Source organism: Cyrtonyx montezumae, unplaced genomic scaffold (assembly GCF_038088225.1).
Source record: "Cyrtonyx montezumae isolate F1298 unplaced genomic scaffold, pur_monq_1.0 scaffold_9, whole genome shotgun sequence".
Taxonomy (NCBI): Eukaryota; Metazoa; Chordata; class Aves; order Galliformes; family Odontophoridae; genus Cyrtonyx; species Cyrtonyx montezumae.
In genome coordinates this window covers 528,074-540,680 of record NW_027072100.1, presented here as the reverse complement: position 1 = coordinate 540,680, position 12,607 = coordinate 528,074, and the positions used below count along the sequence as shown (strand labels likewise).

The 12,607-nt window shown below is 49.2% G+C and overlaps 1 protein-coding gene across 8 annotated transcripts in view; it reads right to left on the bottom strand.

Annotated features, from left to right (window-relative positions):
• EPB41L1 (erythrocyte membrane protein band 4.1 like 1) overlaps positions 1 to 12,607 on the bottom strand; it is a 72,961-nt gene that overhangs the window by 52,730 nt on the left and 7,624 nt on the right. For 7 of the 8 annotated variants that reach the window (XM_065754193.1, XM_065754196.1, XM_065754198.1 and 4 more), the window contains exon 2: positions 10,596 to 10,645. The exons of the other annotated variant lie outside the window; for it this stretch is intronic. The gene's annotated coding sequence lies outside the window, so the exon portion shown is untranslated. The remainder of the gene's footprint in view (positions 1 to 10,595; positions 10,646 to 12,607) is intronic. 8 annotated transcript variants of the gene reach the window in all.

Sequence of the window (12,607 nt, the reverse complement as noted above, 5' to 3'; positions counted from 1 at the left end):
GGCCTGGCCCTAGCACAGCTCTTATCTTCAGGTAGCAAAGAGCAATGAAGGCAAGAGTCTGGCACTAGAGGAGACTGCCACAAACTAAACATGAGAGATTGTTCCTACTATAACTGCAGGGATGATTTTCCTGCAGCTCCTGCTCCACTAGCAGTTAACAGGTCAACCTCAAAGCCTAGCTGGTGACAGAGGGCAGGACGGTCTCAACAAGGTTGCCTGGAATACTCCCCCTCTGAAGACAGGCAGAAGTCTCTCTGCCCAGTGGGTTTAAATCAGCATGATGCTTTGCCAAATATTACAGACACATAGGCAGGAGAAATGACTGCTTTCCTAACGTCGAACAGAGTCTGGCAAGCTTGGGCTGTTCAGCTGGCATGTTCTGCAATCACTAACGTGATCCTGAGTTTCTGGGAACAAGAAGGATGTCAGGCTGGTAAAAATATGTTAAATCCAGGGCTGAAGAAGATGCTGAGCACTGGTGATAAGCAGATAGCAGCTCTTCACCCACAGGCCACATGATGGCCAAGGCTAGAGCTGCTGAGCTATGAGCTAGGTCAAGCAGGAAAAATAGGAGTGTGAAGATAGGAGGAAGAGATGATTCTGCAAAATCTCTACAACCTTTGTGACTCTGCCTTAGCGAGACGAGCACAGGGCCCTCTGCGCAGATCAGCTATGGGGAAACTGGCCCACTCCAGACAAAGGGCTTGCAGCCTCTTGGAATGAGGCTGGCAAGCTGCTCTGATGCAGTGAGATTAAGACTTAACTGACACATGTTGAATTTGTACTTGGGCAATTATATGTTATATTATGTCAGCAGTTGCCAAGAGCTGGGATATCTGCTTACTTTTCATATGTGAGCCCAGTAGTGCACACATTTGGCCCTGGAACACAAAGCTGTGCTTTCCCAACACATCTTACAGACAGAAAAGCACCTCTCCTGCCACAAACCACACCACTCCTCCAATGGAATTGCCTTCTGGAGACAGGCAGCAGCCTCCCATAGCAAGAACCCCCAGCTCCAGTGCCAATGAAACTGTATGTATTTCACCACACTATTCTCAGAAAGCCTGGGTCAGCTCCCTCATGATGCCAAATCAATGGCACTGCGCCACACAGGACTTGGGTCAAATATGAATAATGAGAAAGTTAGGGCAAAAAGAAGTCACTAAATTTGCAAGGAGAGAACAGGAATATCCCACGCACCAGTCTTGAGTTTATGGCACGATGGCAACTTGGCCATGATCCACAGCCTCTCTTCTGCCACCTGGCAGACTTTGCCTTGCTTCAAAAGAAAACAATAAAATCAACACACGGTCCTTCTGGCATCAGAAAACATAGGAAAGAATGCTGCAACCTGCATCATGTTCCCTGTGCTCCAGGAGGGTTCAGCAGCCCATCTGTCCAGCAGTATGACCACCACCAGGCCAGTGGCACCACGCTGCTCTGTGCCCAAGCCTGTCTGCACGCAAGAGCATGCATGTCCAGTTCCCACCCACACACAGCAGCAAACAGCTGTTTTTCAAGACCCAAGTCATTTTAAAACCACATTTCAGCCACCAGCTTCCCACCCTTTCAAGTGACACCTCCCAGCTCAATATGTAAGTTCAGGAATAAATTGCTGTGACCCTTCTGGGTGGACACCTCAAGAAGCCAAAAAATAGCTTTCACACAGTGCTGTTAGCACGCAAATGAAACTCTCTCAGCTGGTAGTTAGGACAGAACATGATTCAGCTTTGCAAAACTACTATGTATTTCTCCAGATTAAGGGACTACTTGAAACATCTAACAGCGAACTGAAAAAGTGGGCACAGATTGCAACTTGTGATACATTCCACACTGTGGATTGCTTCCCTCCCTGCTTCTATAAGGTCACACCTAAGTTAGCCCAGGACAGGGCTGGCTTCTACACCAGCACCCACAACTACACTGCAGGACAGGACAAGTGTCTACCCCATGTCCAGCTCACTTCTAGACAAGCATTCCTGCAGCTGTTCTGCTGCTAGCAAATTCCTTACTCCCGTGTTCCTCCCACATCCTTTGAGGCTTCTGGTAGTGGTGACAAGTAGAGCTGGCCACACTGCCAGTCAGACCATGCTGACTGTTAGCAAGGGACACCGTCCCCATGGCCACAGCACATCATGGGTCATCATTAACAGCCTGAATGTCACAGTGTTGTGTACTGTGCAGGTTATCAACAGATGCTCAGTACCCACAGCATGACTTTGCCTTCCACTGCACTCACAGATCCCATTGTCCCCTCCAAACCCCATGCTCCTGACCTTTTGCTGCACTTTCTGCAGCTTGACCAGGGCAGCAGCAGTGACGTCAGAGGCATGCAGCTGCTCCAGCCACAGCAGGAGCTATTTCAGAGCTCTCTGATTTCACTGTTTCCCTCAGGCACTGGCTCTCCTCCCCAACGCCAGCAGCTCATTAGCAAAAGTAGAAATGCCTAGCTGTCATCAGCTGGAAAACCCCCACTCACTGCAAGGCAAGGCAGCTGCCTAGTGCCTTCCTCCCTCTGCCACTATTCCCTGTGGAGCCACCCCAGCATCCTGGGTGTCAGAGCCCCTCAACAGGCTGCTGATGCTGACTCTCTGGTCAGTGAGTCAGTGCCCAGGAACAGGAGCCTGGGGAAGGGCTGCAACATTGTACCACCCCACAGCAGCGCAGCACTTGGCATGCAGTGGCTCTCCAGCACCCATTCCCTCCCCACATGCAGTCACACTTTCGCCAAAGGCTTCTGGAGGGGCCTTGGGACAGCTGTGGCCTTCAGCACCCCACTGCAACATGCTGCTTAGTTCAGCCAATCCTCAGTGCTCTGCATGTACTGCTTTCAGGAGCTCCCATCAGAAAGCAGGTGGGATGCTGCATGCATGTTGCAGTGCTCCACACCTGGCTCTAAGGACTGACCACCTGCACTGTGGAACCAATGGCTTTCTGCCCTGCACCTTTATGGGGACCCCACAGCTCACTTAACACCTGGAGCGGAGCATAGCCCCCCCAGACCTCAGCTGCATAGCAGCGCAGCACAGACAGACCTGGTGCAGCAGAGTCCTGCACACACCAGAGCCAGCAGACAGACAGACACCACCAGCAAACCCTGCATGGGATTCCCCCTCCGCTGGCTGCCTGCATCCTGTCCTCTGCTCCAGGAAAGAGTGCAGAGGGCATGGAAGTTTACTAAGGCTTCTTGCAAAACACAATATTGCACAGTCGGTCTCCTCCAACACATCAGGCAAAGCCAGGAACGTGCCTCTTCCAGGTAAGCAAATACATTTTAAAATACATCAGCCCTGCCAGCAGAGTTCAGAGGGGACACTAGGAGCAGGGATAAGAGAGTTTTATGATATGGAAGTGCACCCAGGACATTCATCACTTTCATCAAAGGTCCAGCAAGAAGTACCAGCTGTGGAGCAGGGACCTCACAATTGCTAGGGAAAAGGGCAAACCAGAAAGCAGGTTGCTTAACATTCAGCATGCAAAATCCTTCAATGCAATGTCACCAGTTGAAGCATCTGGATGTTGTGAAATAGAGTTTAAGCCATCATCCAGAGTAATCTCTCTTTCCTCCAGCCCTGAGGCAACTACAGGCACAGCTTCTTGCTGCATTTCAGGATCTCATTTAATCCAAAGCATTTTGTCGTTTCTAGGAAAGGATTCCCCAAATGTCCTATAAACATCTGGGCTTGGGAATAGACTGTAAGAAAATAGACCCATTGCAGTAACTTACCCAGGCAAGTTCGCAACTGACCAGGGAGACAGCCCCAGTGCAGGGCAGTAGGTAATGCATACACAGGTTATCTGAGCTTCTGCAGCACCCAGCCTTTCCTCTGCCCACCTTTCTCTTGACAAAGCCACCACATAAAAAGGACCAAGGACACTTATGCTTCATACCCTCAACTCATCACTGTCTCAAAGTGAAGACATGCCATCTACCTCCCCCAGCGTCTCACAGTCAGTTCCCATTCTGACCAAAGGGCTGCACCTGAGCTGCTGGTGCCAAGGTCTTGCAGCCCTCAACTCTCCTCCTTGTTTAGTCGCAAATCATCAGAATCGTTGATGTGGAAGCCCCAAACAAAAAAGCTCCACCTCTAGAGGTTGCTTAGCAACCAGCATCCCGCAACAGCCATCCCGCAACAGCCACCTGCCTGCACACCCTGGCTTTGCTGCAACAGCTCCAGCAGCAGGGGTGGGGCCACAAAGCCCTGCATCTCCTTCACATGGCATCTGCTGCCACCGCTCCCTGATGCCTGACCCTGTGCCCCACATCATGGTCCCCAACCTTGTGTTGTATCCAAGGAAAGGGAGCAATGCTTTTAGACAAGATTGACCTCCCACTTTACATCCCACTCCAAGTCCAATTCTTGCCTTCACAAGCTGATTAATATAGGAAATTTCTTTTTTTTCAGAAAGGAAAAAAGAAATCTAAACCATTCTGCTTCATCTCAAGAAGCCAGACTGGCTGGTTGGGAACCAGCACCATCCACAGCACCACACAATCTGCACTGCCAGGGACACCAATCATCTGAGGTCCTCAAGTGCTCTGTCCAGCACCACCCTTTCTGGCTTAGCTCCTCTTTCCCAGGTCCCCAAGCTACAAACACTGGGGAGACAGCCAGGTGTGGCAAACCCTCACAAATCCACGAACACCTGCCCAAACAACTTGCTCCACTCCTTCTGCATGCCAGCTCTCAACTGTGCCGCCAAAGCAGGATTCACAACCTGCCAGGTTGCCTCTATCCTTCACCACACACCATGCCCTGATTTGCTGCTCAAAAGCTCACCTCTGCCCTTAACCCAGTCTTGGTTAAGTTTTAATCAGCAACAAGCACAGAAGTGCAACACTTCTCTACCTCTGTTACATGCTGACTCACAGGGCCAGAGCCTTGCAGGCAGAAGAGGGGAATGCTCTGCTCCAAATGCAAACCACAACCCTCAGCATTACTGCTATTTCCCAAGCACTACAGAGCCGTGCATTGGGCAAACTCTTCCAAATGTCACAAAATGACTTTGCAGAGAAGAAAGTAATGTAAGTTCAAAGGCAGAAAAGCAGCAATTCAGTAAGTGAAACAGTAATCAGGAATTAGAGATCAAGGAAGGAACTGCTCTTGGAAACAATACATACAGTTCATGCTGCTGTTCAGCCTGTTTCTGAGCAAGGACAGATTAGTAGCTATCTAGAAAGAGGAGCAGGAAATTGCTCTATTAGCCATGGAAAATTAAGACAGGAAAATAAACTTCCTGGGTTTCCTTCAGCTGTCCCAACATCAGTATCTGCAGCAAAGGTCTAGCCTCTCACAAGCACAGACTACTCATAAAAGCCAGAGAGCAAACCATACTTTCCTTTTGACTTGGCATGTGGAAATGTGATTAATTTTCAGCTCTATGAGGAATCAATGTAACCACAAACCCTAAAATTATGCGAAAAGAGATGAGAGGTTTTCAAGATCTCCGGTTAATACTGCAGTGACAGGCGACTTGCTGAGCTTAGGCAACAGCATAAGACAAAGGGCCCTTGAATTAAAGGAGCCCAAGACACATGGGTGAGTCTGCTCTCCTCAAATACCTTCCCTTCTGCCACACACTGGGATACTCTGGACTGCAGGCACACTGCTGCCAGCCCCAATCCCTCACCAATAAGACATTTTCACTGAAGTGAAGAAGCATATCTTCAGTTGATGTGTTATTCTACTTTTTAAAACATGGGAAGGAGATGCTCTGTGCCATATAAATGATTACTTACATACTTTCATGAAAAAAAAAAAAACCTTTCTTGAATGCAGGTTTAAGAAAAAGTCCACAGGTTTGGTCTAAGGTGCCAGGAGGGCCATGGCAGACAGCACATCACAGCAGCTGCTACACACCACAGGCTTCTTCAGCTAGAGACTGAGCTGCTGACACCTACCCAAGCACTGATCTAATCTTGTTCTGAGACTGAAAACAATGCCACTGATAAGGATGATTCTGTGATTCATTCTGTTTGCTATGTATTATTCCCAAAATACAAAGCCTTAAATTTATTTTTTTCCCTATTCAGTTGAAAGAAAAAGTTTAACTTATTCTATGCCCAGTAGGCTTCCCACATAGCAGTCACTGCTGGGTGGGTGCCCCTCTGCTGCTCTGCCCAGCTGCACTTGCAGAACCTGGATAGGACACCAAGTTCACAGCTTCACTTAACTCTTTCCATTCACAGCACATCTTTTCTACCTTCTACGCACAATCAGATGCCAACTCTTCCTAAGAAGCGTTGACATCACTAAGTGAGGTTACAGCAAATGCTCCCCCACTGCAGAGGAGTTGCAGAGGGAAAGCTTGCAAAGGAGTAAATCAGCCCTCAGCTTCCAATGGCTTATCCTATACTTGTAGGGTGCAGGTACAAGCTGTGCAAAACTAAGGCAAGCTCTTGCCTGCACCCAGGACAGCTCAACCACTTTTTGCAGTCCAGGAACAACCTCCTGACAGGAACGGCAGCACTGGCATCACAGTAGGCGCTCTCTGGGTGCTTTATGCTGAACAGAACAGACACAGGCTGGTGTGGCTCTCGTCCTTCAGCTCCAATGGTCACCACTGCAGCATAGGCAAGGGGAGCAAAGGCAACAACAGCTTCCCCGGGGACCTGTACTGCCCCAAGCTGCAGACAAGCAGCCTCAGCCTGGCCCAGTCCAGCCAGCAGGAGATCCCTGTGGCCCGCAGGCAGCCATCAACCCTTGGCAGAGCAGACCTGGTCTGCTGGGGAGTCACCCTCCAGGGGCCTCTGTCACCAGCACCGCAGGACTCTCTGTGGGAAGATGTGGGCACACATGGCACCCAAGGGGTCCTCTTTGACAGCTCTAGGAGCAGCCCCCAGGCAGTCACAGGGGACCACGACAACCCCTGCTCAACATTCACACACAGGGCTGCAGTGCTGGAGCCATCTCCTTCTCCCAAACGCTGAGCTATCTGTTTCCATGGCAACTCAAGACAAAGCACCCTGGCACTCACAGCTGAGCCACCCTGTGCTGGAGGTGGCAATATGGACCTGTAACAGGAAGCCAGCAGCCCTCTCCTCTCCTCTTCTACACCCTCTTCATCCCAAAAGCAGTGTTTAATCATGACCTTGTCATGAGGAACAAGCACTGTCCCACCATTTCCTCACATGGCCTGCTGCATTTCCAGGGCATCCAGCTGGAAGAAGCAGGGCCTGCACAGCAGCTGCTTGATAGATGTTGTGTATGTGGCCAGAAGAACAACACCAGCTCTACTGAACAGCCCTCGGGCCACCATGTGCACACGGGAGCAGGACACGTGCCCTTGTGTGACACAGCTCAGGAGAAGACGATGTTTCTTCCTAAACCACATGCTCAGCCACCTCTCTGGTTCTAAAAGCTTCTCACCACAGCACAACCTCCCCCCAGCACACTGTCAGCTTCCTCCCCACCATACCATGCATCCTGCCATTACTTTAGGTGGCGAAGGACACAAACCAAGAACCAAGCATCAGGGTGACATATGGCTCAGTGGATGCCTGGCCTTTTCCAGGCACACCAAGGACAATCCTGACAGGCTGAGAAAAGCCCCAAAAGCTCCCAGCTATTTCAAAAGGAGCATCTCCCAAGCTGGCAGCAGGAAGGCAATGGAAAAGAGGTGAGCCCCAGCATCCCCAGCCTGCAGCCAGGATGCAGCTAAGCCCAGCAGCCCCAAGCACCTCCTTCAGATCCCACTGGCCTCACTTCAAGCAGCTTCAGCAATCTGTTTTTCTAGTAGCATCCACTCCTGCGAGCAAGTCCTGCAGATCCAAACATCACGCTACATCTGCTGGGATACTGCCTACAGTGTTTTATCCCTCAAGTCCTGCTGAGCTAAATATGCTGCTGAAACTCCAGCCACAGGTGAAAAGTCCTCCTCCTGGAGGAATTTAGGAATGGACAGCTCTTCCCTTCAACCTAGTGCTAGTGAGATCACCAGTTCAATAGGGCAGAAGCCCAGCCTAGCCCTTCATTCTCTTGGCCAAAGGCAGCAATGAGGGTACTACATAGCTCAGGAGTGAAGTGCTCTCAGACAGTCACTCCAAGACCTACCAGGACTCCAGAAGAAAGGACAAGACCATCAGAGCAGTAAAGCTGCATCTTCAAAGGAAAGTCACACATCCTGACACTCAAGCAGGCCTCACTGAATGTATACCCAAAGGTAGGGAGAGATTACAGCCTCAGCTCAGATCTTAGAGAAGCCTTCAACAGCTGAGCAGAGAGAGAGGGGATCAGCAGTGGGCATGCACCGCAGATATAAGACAACAGGGGGAAGCTGGGCTCCTAACTGAAATGATCCAGAAGAGATTAGAAGCATCAGTCAAAGCAAGCAGAGTGCTCAGCCAGCAGCCATCATTTCCCAAGATGAGAACACTGGCAGCATTCTTACCAGCCTTCAGGGCACACACTGCCACATACCACAAAACAATTTGCTCAGACAACTCCAAAGCAGTTGGAATGGTACAGACTAATCTTCAATGACCAAGGCACATATCCCAGGAGGATGGGCCCCAAATCAAGAGAAAAGTACACCAGCAGCCCTGAGTCAGGATGGTGGAGCAGGCACAGTACTGTCCCAGCACCACTGCCCAGCAGTGAAGGCTCCTGCACTCTGTTCCCCAGCCCACCCCAGGGGACATGGTGGGAACAGCCCCGGCCAGCATCCCATCACTATATGAGGTAAAGACTGGGGAAAAAAGAACAGCTTCATCTTCCTGTCTACACTGGAAAGCAGACCAAGAGTAAATCACAGGCAAAAGGTGGTTAAGTGCAACATCCAGAGCCAGTTCTTGCACTAAGGAGCTAATCTTGCCTGGGGCACTGAGAAGGGACCTCAGCAGCTGCTCTATGCTCACCTGTGACTGGCTGCTACTAGAAACTGCCTGCAATCGGAATTACAGGGCTAAATCATCCCCATGTACATCCTGACACTGTAGGGGGTTCTGCTTTGGGGATACTGTCTTAGTCCTCTGATCTTCTGTCTGATGGTCTGGAAACACTTCTACACCATGTGAGTGACAGAGCACTGACACAGGTTGTCTGGAGAGGTTGTAGAGTCTCTTCTTTGGATATCTTCAAAAGCTACCTGCACACAGTGCTGAGCATCCTGCTCTGGGTGGTGCTGCTGGAGCAGAGTGGGACTACACAGACCCAGAAGTCCTTTCCAACCATAACCATACTGTGACTGAGATCTGCATCTCCAAGTGCCTTGTATCCACTGCTTCAGACCTGGACCAAAGTGCCATTTCCTCCACCCAGATCTTGTGCATCACTTCCTAGAAGGAAAGCCATTCCCTTACAGCAAGCTCCCAGGAGTAAAGCTTTTCCTCTTCACCTCTGCCTGACAAAATCCATCAGTAAGCCCTTTGTGATACTCAAGAGCTAGGATCAGCTGCAAAGGAGCTGCAGAAACATGGATAAATTAGAGGCTTACTATCCTAGGATGATAATCATGCTAAGTCAGGAGTATCACCAACCCTCTGAGAAGTGCAGAGATGCCTTCCCCAACACAGAGTAAAAGCAAGTTGGGCTACACCTGCCCCAACATGCCTCTACTTGCCCAGACCTGTCAGGAAGATAGGACCTGAGGGCTTCATACTACTTCCCCCCAGTGCATGGCTCAGCAAGTCTCCCCAGAGCTGGTACAAGAGTAGAGCAGTAGATAAGTTCTGCTTTAATGTGCATTTTCTCTAAGCTGTTTGTGCACCTATGCCTTGAACGGCTAACTGGGACATCTGTTAACAAAGCACAAGTGATAAAGGGAAATAAGAAACACAGACATGGGCCATCAATCTCCTGCTGTACCTGAGACACCAAGATTACTAGTAAAGGCATTGCTGGGTGCCACGAGTCACCAAAGGGCTCTCTTGCAGCTCCTGATGTAGCACCCAGTACAGAGAAGCAGCAGAGGTGTCTCTTCTCCTGCTTCCCATCCCCAGCATCCTACCCAGTCCACCTTACCTGGCATTCCCAGGTTTGGAACAGCTTATTAGTTTTTACGAGTAGCTCCTCCCAGTAGAGCTATGAGACTGTCTGGATGTTGGAATATCAGTTCTGTAATGAGAGGGGTAGAAGTGCAGTCTCAACTTGAGTGCTTGTTTGCACGTGACTCTGCATCACAACGTGCCTCAGTTTCCTTCAGGAATGGGATGGGTGCCAGGCTCAGGGCCAATGCTGACATGGGAGCACTTGGCTGCTGCACGATACCTGTCAGGAAGCTTTGCTCCTGCACTGCAGAGATGAGTCCCTGCCTGTATGATATAAGTGCTGGGGGGGGGGGCTCTCCTGCAGAGCCATTCCATCCTTGCTATGATAATTTTTTTCCTCTCTTCCTCAGAAGAAAAGTATTCCTTTCCCATACTGAGCAGTTCACGTCTGCTCTGCACAGCACCCTCTGCTTTCAGTGTCCACAAGAAATGCCAGGGAGGTACACAGACTCCATGGTCCTTTCTCGCTGCACTTCTACCCCTCTAGTTCCATAAGCAGTATTCCAGCAACCAAATGGCACTTCAGCACACAGAAATCCTGTTCTTCTACTCAGCCTTACATGGGAACTAGAAAGGAGAATAAAGGCTTCCAGGATAAACTCACGCTGTTTCCAGGGGCTGATCTCAGCACTCTGTTCAGGCACAATTCAGAATCTGCAAAGAAGAAATAGGATTTGGTTAAAAAGAATTAAGAAAATAACCTTCCCAGGAATGATGACAAGCAGCTAGGTGTTTCATCACAAGATGCTGCCCAGACTGCTTAAGCACTGCATTTAGACTCCATACAAATCTACTTGCTGGAGATTTTCTGCTACAGATTACTTTATATAAAGCTTTACTCTCAAAGAGACTGATGGGAAAACAGTACTTCCAAAAGCAGCGGGTTTGCTCTCTACACGTGTTCAGAGCCAGCTCTGCCAATTTTGAACGATAAAAGCAAATATTTACTAGAGGCAGTACTGCAGAACCTCTGAGAAGTGAAACAGACAGGCTCTTGGCTTGCATGGCCAATTGCCACCCAAGTTCTCATTTCAGGGCCATCTGTGCCATGTTACTGTCTTCTGTCTCTCCATGTCACCTTCATGGCCTCTCTGATAATGACAGCCCTGGCTGGTGGCAGCAAGGGCAACATCTGGTCTGCAGGACCTTTATCCCAGACAGTGACACACATGACATGAGGAACCAGCCTGGCTCACTTATTCACAGAGAGAGAGCAGGTTTGGCACACAAGTAGTAAAATAAACAGTTTTAAAAGGAAATGATTTCTGAACTGAATCCTCCAACAGCAAAAAAAAAAAAAAAAAAAAAAAAGACAGGGATCTCCTGGAAAGAGTTCAGCAGAGGGATACAAACATGGTAATGGTCTTGAAGCACCTCTCTTAGGAGGAAAGGCTGAGCAGCCTGGGTCTGTTCAGCCTTCAGAAAAGACTTAGAGAGGATCTGATCAATGTCAACAAATATCTACAGTGTGGGAAGCAAAGGGATGAGACTCTTCTCAACAGTGTGTGGTGACAGGACGAGGGGAAATGGCCACAAATTGAAGTACTGGAAGTTCTGCACACATACATGTGGAAACTTCTTCATAGTGCAGTGACGGAGCACTGGCACAGGCTGCACAGAGAGCTGGTGGATCTCCTTCTCTGGAGACGTTCAAGACCCACCTGGACACCTAACTGTGCAACCTGGGCTGGGAGCTGCTCTGGCAGAGGGGCTGGACTCAATGATCTCTAGAGGTTCATTCCAATCCCTACAATTCTGTGATTCTGCAATTCTGAGCCACTTTTTAGATGCCAACTACATATAACAAAGGAGGAAATAAATAAATAAATAAATGAAGACAACCTTCATGTGCCCAGAGAAGAGCTGCAGTCCAATGGGTACAAGAGTTACATGAATGAAGAAGCAAAGTCCTATAGCCCAACAAGGCTTTTTCACAAGGGTGAACTTATACATATACATTCAACACTCACAAGCAATCCTCTCACAAGCACAAATGCAAAGCAGGCAAGATAACCTGCCTATGCAAAACTCAACCACTCCATAAACATCATAGACAAAAATAATCCAAACCAGAAATCTCCTGAGTATTCAGTATCAAGGACTCACAGCTCACTTACTTCACATTTCACATGTATGCAGTGAAACCCTTTCATTTTCCACAAGCAAACATCAGCTGCACATAGCCCTACACAGCTTGTCCTACACAGAGATGCCAAAAACAGACTTCGGCTCCACAGGAGTGACACAGATCCACAGGAATTTTCTCAAAAGCTTGCTCAGGACACAGAAGCTGTTCTGCTTCCATTTGTATGGAGTCCCCAAGCAGCACAGCAACATTAGGTGACATGCAGCAACGACAGCATCTCTTTTCACACTGTCAATCTGCAGCAGCTAGGCCAGAAACTGCAGCTGGCTCAGGTCCATGCTCTCACTAACAAGGACAGGATCTTCTGCCACCCATCAAATCTGACACCATAAGCCAGGAGCATCAGCACCTCCATGAAAACAACAATGCCTTCATGGTGGGGAAAAAAATAATGCCCCAAGATGATTTGCACAAAAGCAACAGGGAATAGAAAAGAGGGAGTTTCAGCCCACCCCTATAATGCTGTGTCC